Here is a 26,378-nt window from a genome sequence, read left to right on the forward strand (position 1 = left end):
GGCCAAAGGCCCAAGAGCCCCTGGCAAACCACTGGTGTAAGTCCAAGAGTCCAAAAGCTGAAGAACTTGGAGTCTTACGTTTGAAGGTAGGAAGCATCTATCTTGGGAGAAAGATGAAAACCAGAAGACTTAGCAAGTCTGCTCATTCCACTTTCTTCTGCCTGCTTTATCCTAGCCACACTGGCAGCTGATTAGATTGTGCACACCCAGATTGAGGGTGGGTCTGCCTCTTCCAGTCCACTCACTCCAATGTTAATCTCCTTTGGCAACACCCTCACACACACACACAGGAACAATACTTTGCATCCTTCAATCCAATAAAGTTGGCACTCAATATTAACCATCACAGCTATGTTATTTACTCTTTTAAGCATCCTTCATAAAGTATGTTTCTCGATTTTAGAGAGGAGAACACTAAGCATCAGGTTGAGTGATATAAGTAAAATCACACAGCTAGTAGAAGTAGGGTTCAAACCCAGATCACCCAGTTCAAATTTGTGGCACATTTCTCTCTATCACACATGTAGCAGATGCTGTTTTGCTCAGCCCCATCCCCATAAGCCCCCCATGCATTTCCACAAACCAGCCCCTGCATCACTTCTTGGAGGAGTACCCTCCTGCTGGTAGGGTTTGCTTTACCTGTGTATTCAGAGAGCCATAGGTGCCTGGAAATTTGTATCCCCTCTGGAAGCAGCCCATGAACAATGCATGGTAGAATAAATACCCCAACTCTCTTGCCCTCTACACAGAATACCTTTGAGGTTGATCTCCATAATCCTCAGCAATGATACTGAGACAAAGTCACCACCCCCAGCACCCCACCTTCCACCCACCCCACCATGGTGCTTGTTGTCAATGTTGCGCTACTGCTTATCCTTCTTACCTCCCTTAACCTTCCACACTGACATGAATCCTCCTCTTAATAGTAACTCAGTGAAGGCAGTGTACAACCACTTCCTTGGCATGCAATGTTTTCTAGAGACTCATGTCTAAGGGTGCAGTTGAGAAAGAACCCTATGTGATGTATGGGCTTTCTGGAAGCCACTGCCATGTCCTGGCACAAGGCCTGCAGAAATCACCACCATATTTGCTGTAGTGTACATATAAAGCCACTGTACATACCATTAAATACTAAAGAGTAAAATATTCCTTCTAGAGCTTTCTGACTTACTCTTCTCTCATGATATGTTGAGTGGCTAAAGGAAAATAGATTACAATATGCCAGTTAGTAGTAATCTCAATTAAGAGTTAAAACCGTTACAAGCCAATAATGTTAATAAGCACGAAAATACCAATATTTAAAGTTTTGGACTTTTTAACTTTATCATTATTTGGAGGAGGTGGTGTTTGGCATAGAAAAATGCATTATTTGGTAAGATGATGAAGTTTCACATACAATTATTTTTTTATTATTTCCAAACCAAAAAATAATGTATATCTCATTTTAATGGGGAAAACTCCTGGGCATATTTATGTATATTTTCAATATCTTTGTTGGCAGAAATTCTATTTTCCTGAAAATGGTAGCAGGTAAGGGCAGATATGTCATGAAATACTTTGACACTTCCGTAAGCTTCTTTTATTTTGCTCAGGTCAGAAGTGATGGCGCAGCCATAGAGATGGAGAATCTTCAATCTAACAACAAAAAAGAAGATGAAAATGAAAGACCACAGATTATCTGGAGCGGATATAGCTGAGCCTGGATTCTAAGCATGATAAATGCATGAAGAGTCTTTCAAATATCATTGGCTATGACTAGTACTGATTGTTTCTCAAAGGAGAAAGATAGCATCAAACTTGAGAATTACAAATCTATTTTTAGAATTTGTCACCTGTCTGTGTTTAGTGAGGGTATGTTGAGAATACTTAAGTTAAAAACCAGGATGTTGGCCCTTTGAGAGATACCAGATGTCAGTAAATCCAGCCCACCGCCCACTATTCTAGGGCTCATTCACTGAAATGGTTTTTATGTTTAAAAAAAATAAAAAGAAACATATTTTAGGACACGTGAAAATTATGTGAAATTCAAATTTCAGTGTCCATAAAGCCTTATTGTAACATGGTCATACTCATTAGCTTTCACGCTGCAAGAAAATGGCTGAGTAGCTGTGACATGCATACAGCCTGCAAAGCCTAAAATAGTTCCCCTCTGGCCCTTTACAGAAAGTTTGTCAACCCTGCACTGTAGAAAGAAGGGAAGGACAGACACATTTCACATATTCTCATAGCACAAGTTAACTTTATGCATTGGCAAGGAATGTTTTTATGTTCAAACCAGTCTTTTACCTTCATGACCTCTAAGATTTTTTAAACCAGTTAGAAACATAGTAATCAACTTGCAGGGAAAGAAGTGATGTCATCACAAGGAAATGGTGGTAGAATGCGGGAAGACTGGAAATTCTATTAATAACTTAAAATTTTAAAAATAAGAAAATACCAACTATCACCTGCATAACCTTATACAATTTTGTCTGATTAAGTTTTTCAGTTTCTTAATATTATAGAAGGATCCTATGATCAATTCTCCTTAAAGAGTATTAATTTTGCCTTTGTGAAGTATTGTTACGCCTCTTTTTAGATGGCAGAAAGGACCATGATGTTTATTTTGTTCCCCATGTTGCCTTACCTTCCAGCAAATTCCAACTTACAGTCTGAATTGAGTCTGTATAGATTTCCATTGTTAAACTGCAGTTCTCAGCTTAACCCCAGTTCTATTTATATTCTTTCTCTAACTGGTTTCCAATCAGTTTTTTCTTAATATAATTTTGAATTGCCCAGTTGTATGTATGTGTGTGTATGTGTTTTTACCTATAAAAAGTCTCAAAGTCTTTTTGAAAGTAGACAGGGTTTATACATTATAAATAATTATAAACAATTCTTAGGCAGTTATGCTCATTTTAATGTTAGAACTATCAGAATGATAGGCATGTCAACATTTCCTTGTTCTTAATTTACTATTTTACAGCTGCTAAGGACACACTCGCCTTTTTCCCAAGCTACTATTCTAACTAAAGACAAATTATGTTCTGAGACCACAATAGATTTCTTCCTACAGAAGCCTATGAATTTGATCTCAAAACACTCAAAAATTTATTTTAGCTCCAGGGGATGTAATATGTACATTGTTAGATCATAGATACATTCATAGTCATCCTAAATAATGGAGAAATACACATTTTCTGTGTGACATGAAAGTAGTTACCAATGCTATAACATGAAGAGATGTTAAAATATTCATCTGTTTTTTAGGAAAAAAAAGGATTAAAGCTCCTGTTCCCAGAAGTGCAAAATGAGACTTTGTCAGATAGATAAGTCAGAAAGAGATCTAAAAAATTCTAAAGCCAGTCAGGCACAGTGGCTCATGCCTGTAATCCCAGCACTTTGGGAGGCCGAGGCAGGCGGATCACGGGTGGATCATGAGGTCAGGAGATTGAGACCAGCCTAGCCACCATGGTGAAACCCCGTCTCTACTAAAAATACAAAAATTAGCTGTACTAAAAATACAAAAATTAGCTGGGCATGGTGGTGCATGCCTGTAATCTCAGCTACTCGGGAGGCTGAGACAGGAGAATTGCTTGAATCAGGGAGTCGGAATTTGCGGTGAGCCAAGATCACGCCACCGTACTAGTCTGGTGACAGAGCAAGACTCTGTCTCAAAACAACAACAAAAAAAATTCTAAAGCCATTCCCATTCCTCTGGAAAGCATTATATAATTCAGTATTTAAAAGATGACATATTCAAATAAATCTCTTTTTACCAATACCTTTGAGTCTTAGATTAACAAATTAGGACACTAATTTTCACTAATGTAGTAATTAGAAATACAGAATCAAGATTCCTAATGATATTACATGAATTCCTTGATTTTGCAAGTCTTTAATATCATAGAAGATAGGTGGATAAAATGAAGGTCTAGTTAAAAAAAAAAAAAGAAGAGAGGTCACATTTGCCACAAAATGAGGTAGAAGACAGATACTTTCCCCACCAACATATTTGTTCAGAATGCCATGCCTTTAGAGAAGATTTTTAAAGACAAGGTAGATTTTATTATGTCCTTTCAGCTCTCAGTTAATGTTTTCCAGCAATAAACAAATTATTAATTTTTCTAGACGATATTTACTATTGGCAAACCAAATTTTCTCAAACTGTTCTATTATTTTGTTTGCTTTGAAATCTAAAAAGGCCCAGAGTGCCCTATAGAAGTGTTGCTCAATGGATTCCCCCATTTCATGAAAGATTCATTACAAAAACCTCAGATTTTACTCAAAAAGCTTGGATTTCACAGAGCAGGACTACTCACATAATTCTTGAAATATGGGACACCTGAAATGCTAACTTCAACTCTGACAAGTCCTGATTTTTTTTCCCATTAGCTTATTGTATAATTCTGATAAACAGTATTCCAAAATCAGAAGTCACTCATGACTGAAAAATTTTTTGTTTTATTTTTTTCCAAATATTTTTCACTTTGGAATTTTTACATGAATTCCAAACCACAAAGAAACTAATGTATTTTCTGCTCTTGAAAAGGTCATGAAAACTTGGTTTATCCTTAAATGAAATTACCAGAACCTATTTTCTGGGAAATACTTAATGATTGCTACAACTCTGTGTTAATAAAATGGAAACAATGATGGCTTATGAAGAAACACAAACCAGTACACAGCGAATGTCAGGTTTCCGTTTCACTTTATGATGACATATAAGACTAAAAGAGACACAAGTGGACATAATCAGCGTTCTCTTATTGTCTACAATTTTTGCAAAGTTTGTCAACTACATCCAGGGTGACATTCTTACAGAAACTGAGTTCTACACATTCCAAATTAGTATGACAATAATTAGCCACTGAACCACCTCTGGATAGGAAAAAGAGGATGAAAAAGTTATTAGAATCGGTCATTAAATATACTTTTTACAAATAGTTTCTTGAATTTCACCCTCAAACTTACCTTAGCCCTGACATACCAACCCTCCCCTCCCCTATCAGAGTGAAAATGCAAATTGAACTTATTAAGTACACATTTTGGAGACGTTTGATAAAATGTCCGGACAGCAAAAAAGGAAAACATTGGGGAAAAAATTCAAGCAAAAAAAAGATAGAGGCAAAGATCTAATGACATCTGAGTTTCATTTTGAGATTATTAAAGAAATAATCCAGAGAATTATTACAGTGTTACGGTGATGTGTATTAATAACGAGGTGAAAATAATCATTATCTTAACCTCTGGCACCAGAATTACTCATGGGAGGGAACCATCTGTTTTGGATAATACCGTCACACGTTAATTTTGCTCATAAATGAACTAGAAGAGCCTGAATTAACATTAACTAGGTAGGAGGGAACAGCAGCCCAGGAAACAAGGGAAGATGGTGGGGAGAGGGAGATGAGAACTAAGTCCACTCCAGAATTTGTTAAAATCACAAATTCTGGAGTGATTTTGTGATGAGAATTCCAGACATGAAATTTTGATCCTCTTAAGCAAATGTTTACCTTTGTTTCAGAGTCAAAAAGGCCTCTTCTGGGACAAGGGATCTCTGTATAACCTAAATCACTAGTTCTCAAATCTGTGTGTTTAACAAGTCCCCCACGTGATTCTGATGCAGATAAAACTTGAGAATCACTGACCTCAATGGTTTGCAGCTGTCAAAGTAAATGAAAATGGAGGCCAGGCCTGAAGTACCCCTGAGCAGACAAAGCCAGTTAGGCTTCATAGTGACCTCAGCCTTCCTTAATTTGTAAATATAAGCGAAACTTAACATGAGCTGTTTGTTGTAAACACCTCTATTAAACAGAAATGAGGCCTGGCACAGTGGCTCACACTTGTAATCCCAGCACTTTGGGAAGCAGAGGCGGGTGGATCACCTGAACTGAAGAGTTCGAGACCAGCCTGGCCAACATAGTGAAACCCATTTCTATAAAAATACAAAACTTAGTTGGGTGTGGCGGCATGCGTCTGTAGCCCCAGCTACCTGGGAGAATCAAACCCAGGAAACGGAGGTTACAGTAAGCCAAGATTGCACCACTGCCCTCCAGCCTAGGCAACAGAAGTAGACCCTGTCTTAAAAAAAAAAAAAAAAGAGAGAGAGAAATGAAACTTCATGCTAACCACTCAGAAGCTGCCAACTAACTTATAGTACTAGGAATTTCTCAGCAGGATTAGGTAACTATATTTGCATTTCTCTAATGATCATTGATATTCAGCTTCTTTTAATATGTTTGTTGGCCACATGTATATCTTCTTTTGAGAAATGTCTGTTCATATGGTCATATCCTTTGCCCACTTTATAATGAGGTAGTTTATTGTTCTCTTGTAAATTTGATAAGTTCCTTATAGATGCTAGATATTAGACCTTTGTCAGATGTTTAGTTTGCAAATATTTTCTCCCATTCTGTAGGTTTCCTCTGTTGTTAGTTTCTTTTGCTGTGCAGAAGCTCTTAAGTTTAATTAGATCCTATTTGTCAATTTTTGCTTTTGTCGCAATTGCTTTTGGTGTCTTTGTCATGAAATCTTTGCCCATTCCTAGGTCCAGGATGGTTTGCCTAGGTTGTCTTCCAGGGTTCCTTTAGTTTTAGGTTTTACATTTAAGTCTTTAATCCATCTTGAGTTGATTTTTGTATAGAGTATAAGGAAGAGGTCCAGCTTCAGTCTACTACATATGGCTAGCCAGTTAGCCCAGCAACATTTATTGAATAGGGAGTCTTTTCCCCATTGCTTGTTTTTGTCAGCTTTATCAAAGATCATGAATGTGGGGCCTTATTTCTGGGCTCTCTATTCTGTTCCACTGGTCTATGTGCCTGTTTTTGTACCAGTACCATGACGTTTTGGTCACTGTAGCCCTGTAGTATAGTTTGAAGTTCAGTGATGCCACACACTTAACCAGAACGCTGAGAACTCACCCACTATCAAGAAGACAGCACTAAACTATTTGTGAGGAACCCACCTCCATGACACAAACACCTCCCACCAGGTCCCACCTGCATCATTGGGGATTACAATTCAACATGAGATTTGGGCAGGGACAAATAGCTAAACTATGTTAACGGCCCTGTGATATGATGATTAAAAAAATACTCATGTCTGAGAATCATCCTCAAAGACACCGCCAACCTTAACAAATTATATGTCTAAACAACAAATTGTTTAAAATAAGTTTATAGGTAGAAAGGTTAAAAATCTCATTAAGCAATATTTTTAATTTACCACTGATTGGATTTCCTAAAAATAATTAATTCTGAATAAACAAAATCCATATTCAGTACCACATTTGTGCCCTCCAAAAGCATTAATTCCATCTAAAACTCTTCTGTTAGGTTAGTTACCAGGTTTCAATGCAAAAATTATGGAACTGTAGGAAGACAGGGGAGAGTGGAGAACAGGAAGCAAGTGATAGAAATGAGGGGAAGTAGGTTTGTATCAAACATATTTCCACTTCCCAGACCTGTTACATAAAGGAGACAGACAAGTATCACAGATGGTAATAATGGAAATGTAAGAGAGTTCCATACAGATATGGCTATGCCAACATCAAAGGCAAAGGAACTTTCATGGTTAAATCCTAAGTATGATGATCTTTGCCCCACCCCCAGATGATGGAGCCAGATAGTATATGTGGCCTGCACACACTATCAAAGATGGCCTGGGTTAGATTTTGAACATTTCACACAGCATGCTATGGAGGGTACTTCATAAAGCTAACAAGAGCATGGAAAATTTCTAAGGACTTTCACTAAAAGAATTATTCAGGTGTCAATAATGGAACACATGTATCTAGTAAGAAATCTATGCCTCTCAATGTTAAAAATAATTATACAAACACAAAACATTTCTTTCCCCATCTTTAAAATGGACATTTTCTTTAATTTCTGTTCATAACAGAAAAATTTCTTGGTATTAGCTGTAAGTACTGAAATTCTGGTATCTCACTGGGTTCCAGTGAGTCATTAGACTGGTGCATTCTAGGAAATAAGTCTTCCCTGCAACCATTATGAAAATACAAAATTCTTCATGAGTTTACTCACACTGAGTAATACTAAATAGTTTTTGCTTTTTAAAAAATATTAGTGAGAGAAGAGATAACCACCTTTTCTTAAGTTAGTAATTTGAGTTTATGTACAATAAATACTGCATATTCTTCAGAATAAAGAAAAACTCAATCGTATGAAAAATACTAATGCCTAACACAGAGTGCTCTCTGTGTTCCAAGCCCCTAAGACATTTCCTGTATTAGCTCCCTTCATCCCCACAATGACCCTAAGCCAGGTGCTATCATTCTCATGTTACTGATGAGGAAACTGAGGCACAGAGAGGCTTGATTAACCTATCCAAGGTCACACCAACAATTAAAGAGCTGGGGCTTGGACCAGGGACTCTGCCTCCAAAGTCCACATTCCAAAGCAATTCCTCTTCTCAAAGTAAATGAAACAGACGATTCAGACTTGTGCAAGCATGAAATCAGTCTTTTCCTGAACATTTTAGTTAGAAGTCATATTGCATCACACAGAAAAAAGTAATCTGCCTCTCATTCTTGATAGTCTGTTAGTAAATGAGTAGAGATGACTCTGTTTTTTGATTTGTTTTGCTTTATAATTGTTCCTGTTCATTTCTAGCCTGAACAATAGTATAAAAACCTTGTGATGGCACCACCGGATGGAGACACTGGCTTCATAAACACAGAATGATGTTACATGTTTTCTTCCAAGGAAACAAATTCCCTTATGTGAGGAAGACCACATCGGGAAAGGTTTTATATATCTTGTAATACATTTCTCTCAAATGATTCAACCACGGTTGGAAGTTCCCGTCACTTTTAGAATAGAACATTCTTTTCTTCATAATAGAGTAAATCCTGCTAAACTAGGCCAGCTGGGCTCAGGAGGTACCATTGCTCCGAGAGTTTTAGTAAAACAAGGAGATACCAGCATCTCCATGTACTTGTCATGTATTTACCGACATGATCACCTCTCCATAAATTAAACTCCTGAAGTACAGGCTTGGGTACAATAAACAGTGCAATGTAACTGGTTTGAATTCACATTTCAGTCAATTAAATGTTTTATTTAAGACATGGAAGTAAAATATAAATGGAAAATACTGAGAAGGCATAAGTCAGATAATCCTATAAGACAGTCCTAGGAGAGCCAACGAAAAATGGGGATGTTGCCATAGTTACCAGGAAATGTAGCCTAGACACCCAGCATCAGTAAGAGATTGAAAATGTGACAAAATAAGCTCATAAGGCTCGGGTCATTCTCTTCTCTGTACTTTAATTAGTATGATCTTGGCCCTTGGAACAAAGCCAGGATGGAAAAAACGATCCTCGTTCTGCTGGTTGCCAATATTCCATACTTAGGAAGTTTTCTCTCTGCAACCTCTACTTCACATCAATGTAATTAGAGACACAGCCTCCTTCTAAAATGACGATAATTTCCTAATGAGAGAATGAACCTGACCTATCTATCACTCATGGAAGCCCACTACCATTGGTATCCCAGGGAGAACTATGATTCTAGCTGAATAACAACGCTTGATTAGCTCTGCATCACCCAGGGGAGCTACTTTTATCTCAGCAGATGAAATCAGTAGTACAAATCTAACTGATTTTATCATTTGCACCAGCACACCCTGTATCACTTTTTTCTTCATTATATTTCAGTCAGATTTAAAAGTGAAATTCAAACATTTGCAGGAGACTGATCAAAGAGATTACAACCACAACTTTTATCCAGATAGTCCAAGATGCAAAACAAAAAGGAACAAAGGCAGACAGGTTTAAACACAGATAACAAGTTAGGCCAAAATTAAAATAGGACTTCAAGGCTACAATGGAGTAAATATATTATGTCTCCCTTTCTATTTGTTTTGACAGTTTTTCTCATATAAAAGTTTGTTGGATTCTGACAAGTTTACTTTCCCTACCAACTGTTACATAAATTATGTAGGAGGTAATGGATAGAAGTATTATTAGAAAGAGGGATGACATTGGTGAAGTAGAAAACAAAGGTAGAAGCTTGTCAATTTGATCAATCTAATATAAGATCATGCGCCCAGTGATCTGTAAGTATAGAGACGCATATCTGTAGCAAACATACCTGTAGTAAATGAGCAAAAAAATGCATGGGTAGTTCGAATTCATACCTATCCAATATGGCCCTATTTTTTCCATTCAGATCCATTTCTGCATCCTCTCTCTAATATATATGTAGTACCACAGCAAGGAACCAAGAACAATTGTTATATTTTTTCTAGAACATCAGTTGGTTACACATTACAATTCTGCCCCAGAGCAGATGAATTCCATAAAGGGGTTTGTCTGTGACTCTCCCAAATTGGTAAATGGTCTATGGCCATCCTACCATGAACACACCTGATCTCATCCAAATTGGTAAATGATTGTCTTATACACTATCTTTAAGAAGAGATTTTTCAGGTTTAAGAATGTATGTATTGAAACGCATATATTTTGTACACGTTCAACTATATTCTATCGTAAAATGTACTCAATACATCAAGAAAACACGAAAATCAAGTGAAAAATTTTACATAAACTGATATACTTGAACAAATATCTACAAAATATTTCAAAGACCAAGCATCAATATCATATCTATAGACTATTTACAAATCTATGAAACAAGATGTACATTTCAATAACAAAAGGGGCAAAAACCCCACATATATACACACACATCAAATACAAAAGAAATTAAAAATGCAAAATGCCATTAAGAATACTAAAATTTTTTAATATCAAGAATCATCAGCAAAACCATAAAATAAGACACCCCCCATATAATGCTGGGTACATATTTAAGGGAACCCTGGATTTTCCTCTGGTGTAACAAGATAGGCACTTTCATATGCTACTATTAGAATAATAAACTGGTACAGCTTTTCTTAAAAGAACTTAGCAATATTTATTGCAATCCTTAAAAATGGTAATTTCATAACTTTTGAACTAGTAATTCTATTTCTAGGGCTTTATACCAATGAAACAATCAAAGATGCAAACACCTGTGTACAAGGATATTTATTACCATGTTATTTTACTAATTAGAATTCGAAGAATCTGTATGTTCAACAACAGGATAATATATAAATAAGTTATTTTATATTCATATAATGGAATATTATGCAAGCATCAATATATTTTTGAAAAAATGATGGATAACAAGAACATGGTATAAGTTTAGATGTAAAAGACACAGAGATAAAATTGTACTTACAGAATGATCCATACTTAAGTGTATTGTAATAGTGCCATATCTTTTTATCTTATTTCATTACGATAAAATATTTATTACAATAAGTTTAAAATGTTTTATTTGAAGCATTATGAAGATCCTAAATTAGTAGTCAGCACACTTGTTCTTACAGGTAGTAAATATTTTAGTCTTGGCAGCGTTTAATTTATATTTAATCATAGGCCAAGAGTCACACTCAAAAATGTTATATAGGTTCTTATATAATTATTTAAAATATAACCACTTCGAGTTGTAAAAAGCAGGCAGCTGGCTACCATTTGCCAACTACGTCTTACACGAATTAACTTGGAAAGGCCTCAACTCGCTTTCTGACTCAAAACGTCCTGCCTTAGGGCAGGTGGGAATAATCACACCTGCCCTAAGTACTTCAAAGGATTGTGGGGGCAACTTGATGCATAGGGAAGCTATTGGCAACTGTAAACTGTTAAAAAATATATCACAATGTGGGGCAATTTGCCCTCATCTGGAGTTCCTTTTCCTTTTTCCCACCCATCTATATCCTACTGGTCCTTCAAGACTATCTAAGGTTACACTCTTTTCCAGGAAGCCACCCCTGCTCTTAAAGCTACATCCATTTCTTTCATCTTCACGTACGTATGACATTTAGATTTTGCATGTGTATATTTTTTTCTCAAATTAAATAATTAGTATCTTGAGGGAAGAACTTGTCTTGGATATTCTTTTCTATCCCTCACTGCAAACAGTTCACCATCATTGTTTTGAACTTATTATACATTTTAAATATGCTCATTAAATTAAATGACAGGAGCTGCATTGCTGCACCTAGTTCAGGAATACTCGGCTTTGTGATTCCAGGAAATGAAAACTTAACCACAAAGCGGTCCTTTATTTATTTGAAATTTTAAAAAGATATATCCCAGTAAGAACAAGTAGGTACAAGAACATCATTCAATGTTCCCAGGAAAACAAAATTGCTTCCAGTAAGCCACAGCCATCACCATACCCTCCCACTTCACTTCAAACTAAAAATAGTAATAGTAATAATATTTAGAAGCCAGGAGGCCATCAACTTCTTATAATCAGTCAGACATTAATTCTCTATAAATTCAGTTATTCTAAACCATTATCATTCTATAGACATAAAATCTCAATGTCCATGACATGAAATCATTTAAGCATTATAAAAAAGATGTTGCTGGCTGGACGCAGTGGCTCACACCTGTAATCCCAGCACTTTGGGAGGCCAAGGCAGGCGGATTGCTTCAGCTCATGAGTTCAAGACTGGCCTAGGCAACAACATGGCAAAACCCCATCTCTACCAAAAATACAAAAATTAGCCAGGCATGGTGGCTGCACACTGGTAGTCCCAGCTGCTTGGGAGGCTGAGATGGGAGGATCACTTGAACCCAAGAGATTGATGCTGCAGTGGGCCCTGATTATGCCACTGCACTCCAGCTTAAGTGACAGAATGAGACCCTGTCTCAAAAAAAAAAAAAAATGTGGCTGGGTGCAGTGGCTCACACCTGTCAATACCAGCACTTTGGGAGGCCAAGGCAGTGGATGACCTGAGGTCAGGAGTTCGAGACCAGCCTGACCAATATAGTGAAACCCCATCACTACTAAAAATACAAATATTAGTGAGGCATGGTAGCATGCACCTGTAGTCCCAGCTACTCAGTGGGCTGAGACAGAAGACTCGCTCGAATCTGGGAGGTGGCAGTTGCAGTGAGCCCAGATTGTGCTGCTACGCTCCAGCCTGGGTGACAAAGCAAGACTCTGTCTCCAAAAAAAAAAGTTACAAATCTTCAGACAGTAACCAGTGATGTGTATGTGACCCTTCACACTGCACACATTCCAAACTGAGACCTCCTCTGTGTTCTTTATTTCATTATTTTTATCTTTAAAAAAACTTTCAGGTAGCTTTGGCAAAGAAGATGCTTTAAGCAATCAACTAAGAATTATCACCTAGTAGTGTACAAAATGTGCTAGGTGTTACGGGTATGTGAAGGGGCAGAATTAATATCTTAAAATAAGAGACTATGTACACAGAAGCTTCAACTATTTGGAAAAGATCCAAGGATAAGATAGCAAGAAGAAAAATAAAGATCATAGATTCATTTTGTTATTAATAAGGAAGCCACACAGAGCTCAAGAACACATTTGTTAAAATAAATATCCATAAAGGGGCCAGATTTGATATTGATAAATGGGCTCAAGCAGAAACTGTCTGGAGGTCATCGATGTCCTATTCAGCAAGCCAGAATATTTATACTGAACACTTCTCAGTGTATATTAGTAGTTATCTGATGCATAACAAGTTACCCCCAAACTTTACAGCTTAAGACCATACTTATGTTTTTATGAATTTATCTAGATCAGCAGTTTGGGTTCAGCTTAGCTGGGTGTCTCTGGCTCAAGGTGCTTCACAAAGTTGAGGTCAAGTTGCTGTGGGGGCTGCAGTTTTATCTAAAGGCTCAACTGAGGGAGTTTGTTTCCAAGCTCCCTCACAGCGTTGGTAGCAAGCAAGCCTCAGTTCCTCACTGGCTGTTGGCTGGAGAACTCAGTTCCTCAACATTTGCGCCTCTTTATAGGCTGCCTGAGTGTCCTCATGAGAAGCCAGCTGGCTTCTCCCAGAGGAAGTGATGAGAGAGAGAGAAAGAAGAGAACAAGAGAGGGAGAGAGAAATCAAGCAGCCAGGATGGAGCCATCTATCACCTAATCTCAGAAGTGAGATACCTTCACTTCTGCTGTATTCTTTGGTCTCACAGACCAATGCTAATACAATGTTGGAAGGAACTACACAAAGGTGTGAATCCCAGGAGCTGGGGAATATTGGGGCCATCTTGGAAGTTGGCTGTGAAAAAGGGTAACTATACAGAGCCACTTAAAACAAGTATTTTATCACATTTTCAGATTTCCTTGGGACTTGAATACCCAATAAGAAAGAAGTAGATGTGTCTGGCTATTAAAGGGTGGGGATTGCAATTATAGGGAGGAATGGCAGGGACATTGAAGACAAAATTGTTAAAGTTACCTTGCTGTGGACCAAATTGTGTCCCCCAAATTTGTATGTTGAATCCCTAACCCCCAGTGTGATGGTATTTGGAGTTGGAGCCTCTGGGAGGTACTTGGATTTAGTGAGGTCATAAGAGTAGAAGCCTTCATGATAGGAGTAATGCCTTTATCAGAAGAGACACCAAAGAATATGCTCATACACATGTTCTTATTCATTCTCTCTCTCTCTCCCCCTCTCTCTCTCTCTCTCTCTCTCTCTGTCTCTCTCCTACTGCCATGTGAGAACACAGCTTGAAGATGGTTTCCAGCTTTAGGCAATTTTGGTAGTTGATGTTTTTCTAGGAATGTTTCCATTTCATATAGGTTATCTAATTTCTTGGCATGTGATTGTTTACAGTTTTTTTTTAAAATCCATTGTATTTCTGTAGGGTGGGTAATGTTCTTTTTTTCATTTCTGATTTTATTGAGTCTTATCTATTTTTCTCTTGGTCAGTCTAGATTAAAGATTTGTCAATTTTGTTCATCTTTTCAAACAACCAACTTTTGGTTTTATTCATTTTTTTCTATTGTGTTTCTATTCTCTGTTTCATTTACTTCCACACTAATATTATTTCATTCCTCAGCTAGTTGTGGGGTTAGTTTGCTCTTCTTTTTCCATATTCTCAAAAGGGAAGGTTAGGGGACTGATTTGAGTTTATTTAATATATAGAATGAATTCTCTCCTGCGCACTGCTTTCACTGCATACCATAAGGTTTGGTAAGTTGTATTTTTATTTTCATTGATCTCAAATTATTTTCTGATTTCCATTGTGATTTCTCCTTTGACCCATTTGTTATTTAGGAATCTGTTATTTAATTTCCACATATTTGTCAATTTCCCTTAGTCTGTTATTGATTTCTAATTTCAACCAACTGTGGTCAGAAAACATACTTTGTGTGATTCAATTCTTTATATTCTTTGAGATTTGTTTTATGTCCTAATATCTGGTATTTCCTGCAGAATGTTCCATGTCCATTTGAGAAGAATGTGTATTCTGCCATTGTTGGGTGAGGTGTTCTTTCTATATATCTATATCTATGTAGGTACCTACATATCTCTCTTTATATATAAATATAGACATAGATATATCTCTATCTATCTATCTATCTATCTATCTATCTATCTATCTATCTATCTATCTATCTACAGAGAGAGAGATAATATGTGAACTATCTTGGTTAATAGTGTTGTTCAAATCTTCTGTTACCTTGCTGATCTTGTCTTTAGTTGTTCAACTCATCATTGATAGTGACGTATTGAAGTCTCCAATCAATATTGTTGAATGTTCTATTTCTCCCATAAATTCTGCCAAATAAGCTTCATGTATTTTGGGGCTCTGTTGTTAGATGCAAATACGTTTTTAAGTGCTGAATATTTTTGATAGATTGACTCATATTATAAAATGTCTTTGTCTCTAGTAAAAAATTTTGTCTTAAAGTCTATTTTGTTTATATTACTAGCTACTAATTACTAATTACAGGTACTCCTACTCTCTTTTGGTTAGTGTTTGCATGGTATATCTTTTTTCATCCTTTTATTTTCAAGTCATTTTTTGTCTTTGAATAACAAGTGAATCAATCAAATGAATCAACAAATGAATAATATATATATTATATAATAATAGTAATATTATTCCAGAGAATAATAATAAAGTCTATATTATCTCTCATGTATGGCCACTGAAGTCTCTGCTCAGTTAGCTTATGGTTAGCTACTAATTGGACAGAATGTGCCTAAAATATCTAGAACCATTAAATCTCCTAATAATTACTGACAGGCTCTGTGTATGTATTGGGACATGCTTTCAACATTCATTCAGCCAGGTGGTTTTCAACTCTGCTTTAACTTCACTTTCTACTTGCAAAGAGTCTCAAGATCAACCAGTCAGGAGTGTTTGGGTTCTCTCAGGTATTTGCTGTGCATGCACACAGCCCTGTACCTGCACATGACTTTCCATATTTCTAGGGATATACTGGAGCTTTTAAAGTCCTTATGGACATCTAGCCAGGTGCAGTGGCTCACACCTGTGATCCCAGCATTTTAGAAGGCAGAGGCAGGTGGATCACTTGAAGTCAGGAGTTTGAGACCAGCCTGCCCAACATGGTGAAACCCTGTCTCTACTAAAAATACAAAAAATTAGCCAGGCATGGTGGTGCACACCTGTAGTCCCAGCTATTCAGGAAGCTGAGGCAGGAGAATCACTTGGACCTGGGAGGTGGAGACTGCAGTGAGCCTAGATTGCACTGCTGCACTCCAGCCTGGATGACAGAGGGAGATACTGACTGAAAAAAAAATAAAAATAAAAATAATTTTTTAAAAATAAAGTCCTTATGGACATCTAATTCCTTAGCCTTTTCTTTTGAGCTTTTTGGTCAGTGTATTGTTTGCTCCAGCTGTTATCCATTGCCTCAAGTAGCTGTGATGTTAAAATATTCAACAAACAATCCCTGGGAAGAGGATTTTAGCCCTACTAAGTTTAACAGAGGTAAAATAAAGACTAGTCTTTTGAGTGGGGTCTTCCAGGGAACTACCAGACAGTCAAACAATGACAGTTCTTTGGGAATGAATTATTTACTGCTTCCATCAGTACCAAAATTGTGAGATGTTATTTTTTATTTATTTATTTATTTATTTATTTATTTAGAGACTGAGTCTCGCTCTGTTGCCCAGGCTGGAGTGCAGTGGCACAAGCTCAGCTCACTGCAAGCTCCGCCTCCCGGGTTCACGCCATTCTCCTGCCTCGGCCTCCCGAGTAGCTGGGACTACAGGCACCCGCCACTACGCCCAGCTAGTTTTTTGTATTTTTTTAGTAGAGACGGGGTTTCACCGTGTTAGCCAGGAAGGTCTCGATCTCCTGACCTCATGATCCACCCGTCTCGGCCTCCCAAAGTGCTGGGATTACAGGCTTGAGCCACCGCGCCCGGCCGAGATGTTATTTTTAAGTGGCCACTGAGCTGGGGAGGGAGATGGGACTAGGGTAAGTTAAAACAATAACTACAAAGCTCACTGTTCTTACTAAGATCCAACTATGTTACATTTTTATATTCTTTTTCTTTCATTTCTTATTCTTTTGCTTTTTATCTTGTTTTTTGCATAAATGCCCCAAAGAGTGCTGCAAGTCAGAGTTCCGAAAACAGTTGATTCTGGCTATTTTTTCCAGTTTTTCAATTGCTATGATGGACAGGGATATTTTTGAAGGTCCTTACTCTGTCATTTTCATGGACCCATCTTGTAAAGCTTCAGTTATCATGAAAATCTTCAAATGTGAACCAATTATGTCCCTCCAAATTCCAGATAAAAATGTGCCGCAGTATGAGATAGCATTTTAAATGTATATTCTACAGAATGATAGCTTCATAAATGTTAGTTGAAAGTCCCATAATCAAGTAAGTTATAAAACATTGGGCTGAACAATGTTTAATAGACTTCTTTATTGCAAGACTTCCCAGTGATTTTGATATACGGGTCATCTATAATAAATCTCTTTTCAGAAGATAATGTGCAACATTTCTCAAATTTACTTAACCATAAAACTATTTTTTTTCCTCAGGGTGCTTTGTGGGACGCGTTTTCCAATGATTAAAATGGTTTCCAACGATTAAAATAATATAATACTATCATGAGATGTCATTCCTGTTCCACAAGATCCTACAGTTTATATTTGCACTGTCCAATATCAGTCATTATCCACATGGATCTTGATCACTTGAAATATGGCCTGCCTGAATTTAGATGTGCTATAAATATAAAATACCGACGACATTGTGAACACTTGGTGCAAATAGAATATAAAAGATCTAATTAATATTGTTTATGTTGATTATATGTAAAAATAATATTTCAAATATATTGGGTCAAAATAAATTATTAAAATTATTTTCATGCTTCCTTTTCTTAATGTAGCTACTAGAAGATTTTAAATTATACATGTGGATTGATTTATATTTCTAGTGAAAATACATTGCTAGACCCTTCCTGGGAATTTCTTCTCATTATATGAAACCAGTTCAAAACCTGTATTTTATTTATCAACTCTGGGAATTTACAGATTTGTTTCCTTGTCTTTTAAAAGTCAGGTGTATATAGTATAAAAGAGAGAACTCATTAGATTTCCTTAATATTAAGTTTTCTTTTTAAAAAATTCTGATAATCAGCACATGACCAAAATGCAATGAAGGTATTTGAAAAGAAGAGTCTGGATAGTATACAACGCCTGCTCTGGGGTTGGCATTTCCAATTATTAAATGGGACAATGACACCTAATTATATATTGGTGTTTTAACAAGGGATCTGGCTAATTAACATTACTTACAGGAATGATATACACCCTGGTAGTGATTCTTAGGCTACTTGTTTCTCTTGTTTCTCACATTATAGTTTTTACTTTACTCAACAATAATTAAGGTAGCCTCATGTCCAAGCATAACTGGGAATCTCCCTCAGATTGGTGAATGTAGGGCCCTTGGAAATGACTGCAGTAATCTCCATTGGAAGGGTGGTGTATTAGTTCCAATATCCTGGGAAAGGGCAATTAGAACCCTTATGATTTGAAAATTTTAAAGGAAATGCTACCTGGGGAGGAAGAGCGATGGCAGTTCTGGAACCACCAGTTGACAAGTGCCACACCAGTTGTAATTAGTCAACTAATATCCTAGAAGGTAGCTGTATAAGGGAATGACAGGAATTAAACACCAGTCTTGATACAGTTTTGATACCTCAGTCTCATGGTGCACTGCTTGGAACTGAGATAGTGAGATGAATCTCAACGAACCCAGTTGGCTCAAGTGAAGCATCACTGAAGCAGGGGACTCTGGAATCTGGTGAATCATGAATCTTTAGCATCACCCCTATGGCAGCAGGAAACAATGGCAGTAGTGGACTAATGAGATTTCAGTCTCTTCACTTGGGTGAAGCTGGATAGAGCCTACCCACCTTCTTAGACTGTGTTGCCCCCAGGGTTCTAGTATAATTTAGTGAGAAAAACCAGAGAGGAGGAAAATGGGTTTCCTATAAATGAAGCAGGAATTGCTTAAGTAAACATTATAAAAGTGAAGAAATGTGACCATATTTTAATTTGAAGTTTATAGAGCAGTTCATGCCAGATGATACAAAATAGATAATTTGTATATATTCTCCTTACAAAATAACTCTCCTTACAGTTGAGTGAATAAATCTCCTTCCTTCATACTTTCATTTATCATGTATTTTCTCTGCTTAGGAATCTATAGATGTTCCTTTGGCCTATCTTATCATAGTCTACACTATAGACTCACAGGTGCCCATAAAATGATAAAATGAAATGAATAACTAATTCATGGTCCCTTTTCTTAAAGCAACCAGATTTTTAAAAAATATATAATCTCTAAGTTTCCTACCCTCTTTTGCTTATCCCTGTAGAGCTCAGGTCCAGATACTTGAGCTGGTGACAGCTCCATGCCAACACATGGATTCCTGCATTGGTAATCTGTCAGCAACCACTCACATCAAGATACCTAGAGTGTAAGTAAAAAGGACTTAATAGAGGCTTTTCACAAGTGGGCACACTTAGCTTCCCTTCTCCTATCTGTAGAACAAGAATTGGACAACTAGTTGAGAGGACACTTCTGTGGAGTTTGCTGTTATAAAGAAGAAACATACCAGTGCAATTCCGGTCACATTGTGCCTTATCCCAAGTCTCCCTTTTTTAAGCAAGAAAATAATTCTGTTTTCTATCCTCCCCACATCTGCTTGGTCAAACACAATAAGCTCTAAGTATCTAGAGAAGTTTTGCCTTCCCTAGATTTTCATAGAATTTTCTGATCATAACAGTGATCTAAGATTACAAGAATGAGCTATAAAAAGACACTAAAGATAACATAAACTAGATTTCTATTTGGGTGATTTAAATAAAGAAAAATCAAAAGACCAAACCCATTATCTTAAAGAACACTGGGGTGCCTTTGCTGGGGTCTGGTTGGGATGCTTACACAGAAAAAAGTACCTGAGGGCTCGCAGATTCGTGCTGATTTCCACCAAGCTCATGCCTGTTACTTGAGGACAGGAGCTGAGGACCAGGCTGTCCAGTTAATGACACTGTGTCACAATGATATGGGCAAGCTGATCCCTCACCTACAGGAGGAAACAAACAAGGACTTGTTTTCAAGTTCAAATCTTTCTGCACGTAGAGGACAGGGCAATGAATCAAGTGTGCTAGAGGCATGATATGAATTTGTTCAGATGAGTTAGCATCGTCAACATCATCATTGTCATCGTCATCGTCATCATATTTATGGTTCCCAGTTGAGAAGTGCCTAAGTATGCCAGATTCCTAGGTAGGCCTCCTATAGACACTAGTTCTAGTGCTTACAATAGTCCTACAAAAATAGATGTTATTTCTTATTTCTTACACATAAGAAAATTGTGAGTCTGAGAGTTAAATGTCTCATTGAGGTTATCCCTAAGTAAACAACAAAGCTACAGTCAGATCTAGGGCTGATGGCTCCAGAGTCCATACTGAATGAACTTTCAGTTGAGAGCTAAACTAATAAGAGTCAGTCATCTTATACAAGCACCCAGGTTCTCTATTAATACAATCAGCAAGTAAGAGAGACCTTGGTAATACTAGTGATATAAAATGGAGTTGGTAGTAAGATTCTAAGATTAATAACAAGTTTAAGCCTAATAGGGTTCATTTACAATTATTATTAGAATAAAATGAGTTGTAAAACACTAAGAAATTGAAGTGTTATTAAAAGATCAAAATATACCAAACTGGAAGATTATAAACACAGAAAAAATCAAATCTAACCTATGATTAATCCCACGATTTTAATGTGATTTTTCTGCTTAGTTTAACTACTGTTCACTATGTTTATATTTTTAACCCTCATGTTTATGACTACTTTCTACTCTGTTGACAGATTTTATTTATCTCCCTAATATCATTATAATCATAAAATTATTAAGTGCCTAATTGCAACTAAGATGATGTATCAGTGCATTCTCACACTGCTGATAAAGGCACACCCAGGACTGAGTAACTTAGAAAAGAAAGAGGCTTAATTGACTCACACTTCCACATGGCTGGGAAGGCTTCACAATCATGGTGGAAGGCAAGGAGGAGCAAAGTCATGTCTTACATGGCAGCAGTCAAAGAGGGAGCTTGTGCAGGGAATTCTCATTTATAAAACCATCAGATCGCGTGAGACTTTCTCACCACCACGAGAACAGTAGGGGAGAAACTCCCGCATGATTCAATTATCTCCATCTGGCCCCGTCCTTAACACATGGGGATTACCACAATTCAAGGTGAGATTCAGGTGGTGACCCAGAGGCAAATCATATCAGATGGTTCTAGGAACTGAACACACACCCAGATTTTTCCTCTCATAATTTATAATGGAGCAGGATCTGAGAATAGTGGCTTATTGTAGATGTACACACCCACAGAGAAAGGATAATCAAACCCTCTATATCCTTCATGCACCCTGACATTTCTGTCTCTGTCTTTCCATATATCTACATATGTTCTATTTATCCATATATCTATGATGCCTCATTATGATGTGCTAATATTCCCCGTACTTGTTATAGTCTGATTTAAGTGCATATATATATACACACACACACACACATACACACTTATGATCTCTACATAAGTGACTACAAAAGCCTACTTGTAAAACCTTAAACTTCAAAGGCTGAAATCTCAAGGGCAAAGTTAGCATGTTTTTTTTCATGGTGACTCTTTTAAGAATGTATTGAAAAGTCTGGCATTCAGAGAACATCACAGAAAGGGTCTGATGTTCCAGTGCATAAAAAGATGGAAAATCACAGGCGAGATCCTGTTCACCATACCATGTTATGCTAAGTTATTTTCTCATATACTCAGGTGATCCACCCTTTAATTTTTTGTCAGAGAAAGTCAAACTTATATAGCAGGCAAATCAGGAAGCAGCTATTCATTTTACAAATAATTTGAGGCATAGTTCCTAAATATAACAAGCCCTCACTCAGTAGTTGAAATGAGACTTCATTCACAAAATTTTAATTTATACATAATTTGCTATGAGATGGCCTTGACGACGTGGTCTCAGCCTAGTCCTTAGCACAAATTTATGAAGCACTGAACTTGTCCCAGGAACTGTGCTTTGCCTCATGAGCAGCACCTGGAGCACCCCCAAAGATATTTTGGGGGTGGCCTCTAAATTTGTGAGCTTGCATACTTTACTGCCAGAATCTGCAGAATCACCATTGTAAAATCCCCAAAATAAAAATCAGAGAGTCATGGAAGTGCTTATCCCATATTATGCTTAAATTAATTAAGTGACCTCAAATATTATGGTGATACAGCATTTATGAAACTAGACGCTAAGAATTTAAGCAGCAAGCAGTAGCACAGCATCTATCATCTTATTTAAGATATCAAGCAATCCAACATTATGTACATATTGTTAATTTAAGAGTTTTTCATGCATTAAAAGTGAATGTCTAGAAATTGAGTAAGATTAAGCTACTGTTGCTGTGTGTTTTGCAGTTTTGAGTGAAAACAGACTAAGAATGAGAGTTTATTTCTTCCCAGAACTTTGAGCTTGTGAAAGACTTTCCCAAACGTATCTAAATCATCTAGCAAGCTGAGAACAGACTTTCAACTTTTAATGAATAATTTCTTTCAAGTATATGACATTTCTATTAAAAAGAAAAAGAAATGTAGTACTGTTCTCTCATTGCTTCTTCAGAGAGCATTCAAGGCAAGAACAGTTCAGAGCCCCAGATGAAGCTAGTAAAAGATAAAACTGAACTCATAAAATTTTTCATTCAGCTGTTTACATCAGAACATCTTTTCACTGGCTTTCAACCAACCAATATTACAAAGCTTACAAAAGTCACATGGTGATCATCTGTTCTCAGCCAGAAATACTCTCCACTCTAAATTCACAGAATATTATGTGAATCAATATTCAATTTATGAAAATCAGCCCATCCCATGTTCATATCACTTTTAACTAATCATATTTGGAAGGAGAAGTATAGCCCCCTCCTTCCATACAGAAGGAAGTCAATGAGATTTCGTGATAGCAAATCAGAAAGCCTGGATCTATGCTTGCTAGCTTTGTGGCCTGTACCATACCTCTTGCAACTCCTAGAACCTCAATCATTCTGCCTGCAAATTGGAGATGCTGCTACTTCTGACACAAGGAAGAGAGGAAGTTAATGAAATAATATTATAATAAGTGCCTTGTACAGTTCCTGGAACATAGAATAGGCTCAATAAATGATAACTATTATCATTGTTAACATCTCTTACGTTTTTTGTAATTTTATTGATTCCTGTAAATGTTAGTTCAGTTACACAAATGGCAAAAGATTCAGTTGATTGGTCAACTATTAGATATATTACCTACTAAATAGCAATATTTCCTTAGGATAATTATATTTGCTTCTCCAGTTTCAAATATTTCTTTTTTTGAGTAGTCATAACCCAGTGTGCAAACCCTTCTTATCACACAGATACTAGGAGATTCTGTCCCCCTTTAAATGTGCATTTCAGTTCATTAACTCACGATGACATGAAAAAGCTACAAAATCATTACTAGCCTTATATTCTGGCAATATAGAAACATGGAAACAACTGAAAAAGTCATTCTGAGTCCAGAGAGTCTCACCATTGTGAAGACAGCAACATTAAGCACAGTTACTTCTCATAAATTTTCCAGGCTCCTGACCAGGCAGGCCTCAGAAACCTTGGGGACGCTCCCGATGTTCAGGGTCTTCAGGTGCAGGCATTGCAGGGCCAAGGATCCTACACTCCTGGTGGTAAGAGCAAGGCAGCCAAATACTTCTATTTTGTGAAGACTGATAAAGAAAAACAAATTGTGAAATATCATACTGTGCACCCTGATCCACTATGCATGAGCAGATCACTAAGGTTACTTGAATGACATTTTTACTTTTCCATGGTGGAAAGCCTGCATTATAAAGTCACATTTGAAAAGTTAATATATAATGCCGATAAGGTGAAATGAGTGTGTAAATTTATTCAATGAATGGATAAAATTATCTAAGCATGTTATCTTCAGCACACACACACCACGTTGATTCTCGTTATTCATTGTAGTTAACCTTTCATAACGTTGCTGTAAACACTGAATTAGCAAATACGGAACCATAGCTCTTATGGGAAAAACAGTTAAGTTCTTGCAACATTTTCATCTCTGGTCACAACATTTTCATCAATCAATCAATATATAACCTTGTTTTATGTGTGTTTCTGTTTAGTGACCATTTATTTAACATATCTTGTTGATTCACTAACACCGAACTCATGTCCAACGGCACTATAGCTCACTCCTGAAGGAAGCTTCTTTAACACACATCACAGCCTTCTTGCACTCAGAAACACCTAGTACTTCAGTACTATGTTTTGGGATCATTTTAAACAGTGAAATCACAAAATGAAGCACAAAATGTGAAGAAAAAAATGTGGCACAAATGTAAAAGAGACATTTCTTTTTGATATAGAATTTCGCTTTTGTTGCCGTGCATTGGCATGATCTCGGCTCACTGCAACCTGCACCTGTGGGTTCAAGCGATTCTCCTGCCTCAGCCTCCCGAGTGTCTGGGATTACAGTGGTCTGCCGCCACGCCCAGCTAACTTTTTGTATTTTTATAGAGACAGGGTTTCACCATATTGACCAGACTGGTCTCAAATTCCTGACCTCAGGTGATCCACCCGCCTCGGCCTCCCAGAGGACATTTCTTTACCATATAAGAGCAGAAACAAAAAGGCAAATCCTCATCTTGTTGGACCTTAGCTGCAAATGCACACCTTAAGTGACTCAGCTTTGTTGCTGCCCTAGACATGTCTGCAAATGGCCACAAAAGGGACCTTGTGTATTGATATGGGGGTTACAAACATGCTTTAGAAAGCAGTCAAATTTGCAGGTGTGGAAAAGAGAGTTTCTTATACTCAGAGCTCCTCAGAGGAGGGGGCATGCTACATCACGCAGGGCTTACACACAGAAGCACCGGGTTCAGGCAGGAGGCAGAGGGAACGAGGGAAAAACGTGGGCAAGAGCCTTCAGTGTGGTTCCCACTGGAAGACAGACACAGGAGAGGCAGGTTAAGCAGGCTTAAGATTGGCTAGTTTGAGTAATTTCGCCAGGCTCTGGGGCACAAAGGCCACCCCTGGTTGTCTGGTACCCTGCCCTGGGGTGATTCGGACAGGTGGGTAGTAGCTTGGAAAGGTAAGAGCTAGATAAAGGCAGGTACAAGCCTTGGATTGGTTGGGAAAGCACATTTGTGGGCGAGTAATTTGCTGTCTGTAGGAATTGGCTAGCCCTGGGAGGGACAGTCTCTTCAGAGTCAGCATGACCCCAGATGTCAAAACATCAGAATAAAAAGCCATGCTTAGTGTACATCTGCATGTGCCACTTCCCTCTGGTCCTCCTCCTCCTTCAGTGGGTCCTCAGTTATCACAAAACCAAAAGAAGGGATCCTCTGCTCTGAGCATTTGAAGTCAAATACCCAACGCAGCAGCCTTTGGCTTGATACGGTCACACACACTGCAGAGTGTAAAGCTGAGTGAAGTGTTTGTAGGAGGCCCAGGCTTGAAACCCATTGTCATCATTCGGTAGTCCCCGAGAATATCATTTAGCCACTTGGAACCTCTGAGGTTCTTTCAAACAATCTGCTTATTAGTGATGATAATATCTACCAAATTTTTATGATAACTAATAATGAGATAAGGCATTTTAAGACTATAAAGGAGTGGGTAAATGTTAGTATTTATAGTTATTTTAACAGCATAAACCAGATTGACAGAGGTGAAAACAAGTGTTTATGAGTGAAATAATATATTTGGGATTTGCTTTAAATTATTCCAGCAAACGGACAAAAAAGTGAAAGGGACTGACTTTTCAATATTTGAAAAAAAATTGGTTATTGTTAAAGGTGTATGATGGGTATATGGCAATTAATTCTAAAATTCTCCTTTTGAGCATTCATGAATGTTTGCATAATAAAAATTTCTTAATGAAGGGTGAAAGACACAGAAAAAAAGAGGTATTAGATATTAGCGATCATTGGAGAATTATTATTATATAAAATATAATAAA

General features: G+C 37.3%; 1 protein-coding gene and 1 long non-coding RNA gene across 2 annotated transcripts in view; one reads left to right on the forward strand and one right to left on the reverse strand.

Moving 5' to 3' along the window:
* IDNK (IDNK gluconokinase) overlaps positions 1–26,378 on the forward strand; it is an 865,727-nt gene that overhangs the window by 300,490 nt on the left and 538,859 nt on the right. The gene's annotated exons all lie outside the window — the stretch shown is intronic.
* LOC126937732 (uncharacterized) lies at positions 1,445–20,620 on the reverse strand. Its single transcript, XR_007719834.1, has 3 exons — positions 20,264–20,620; positions 19,659–19,775; positions 1,445–1,635 (listed from the first exon to the last, which is right to left on the reverse strand). It is a non-coding gene; the product is annotated as an uncharacterized LOC126937732 (long non-coding RNA).

The sequence above is a fragment of the Macaca thibetana genome, chromosome 15 (genome assembly GCF_024542745.1).
Source record: "Macaca thibetana thibetana isolate TM-01 chromosome 15, ASM2454274v1, whole genome shotgun sequence".
NCBI lineage: Eukaryota > Metazoa > Chordata > Mammalia > Primates > Cercopithecidae > Macaca > Macaca thibetana.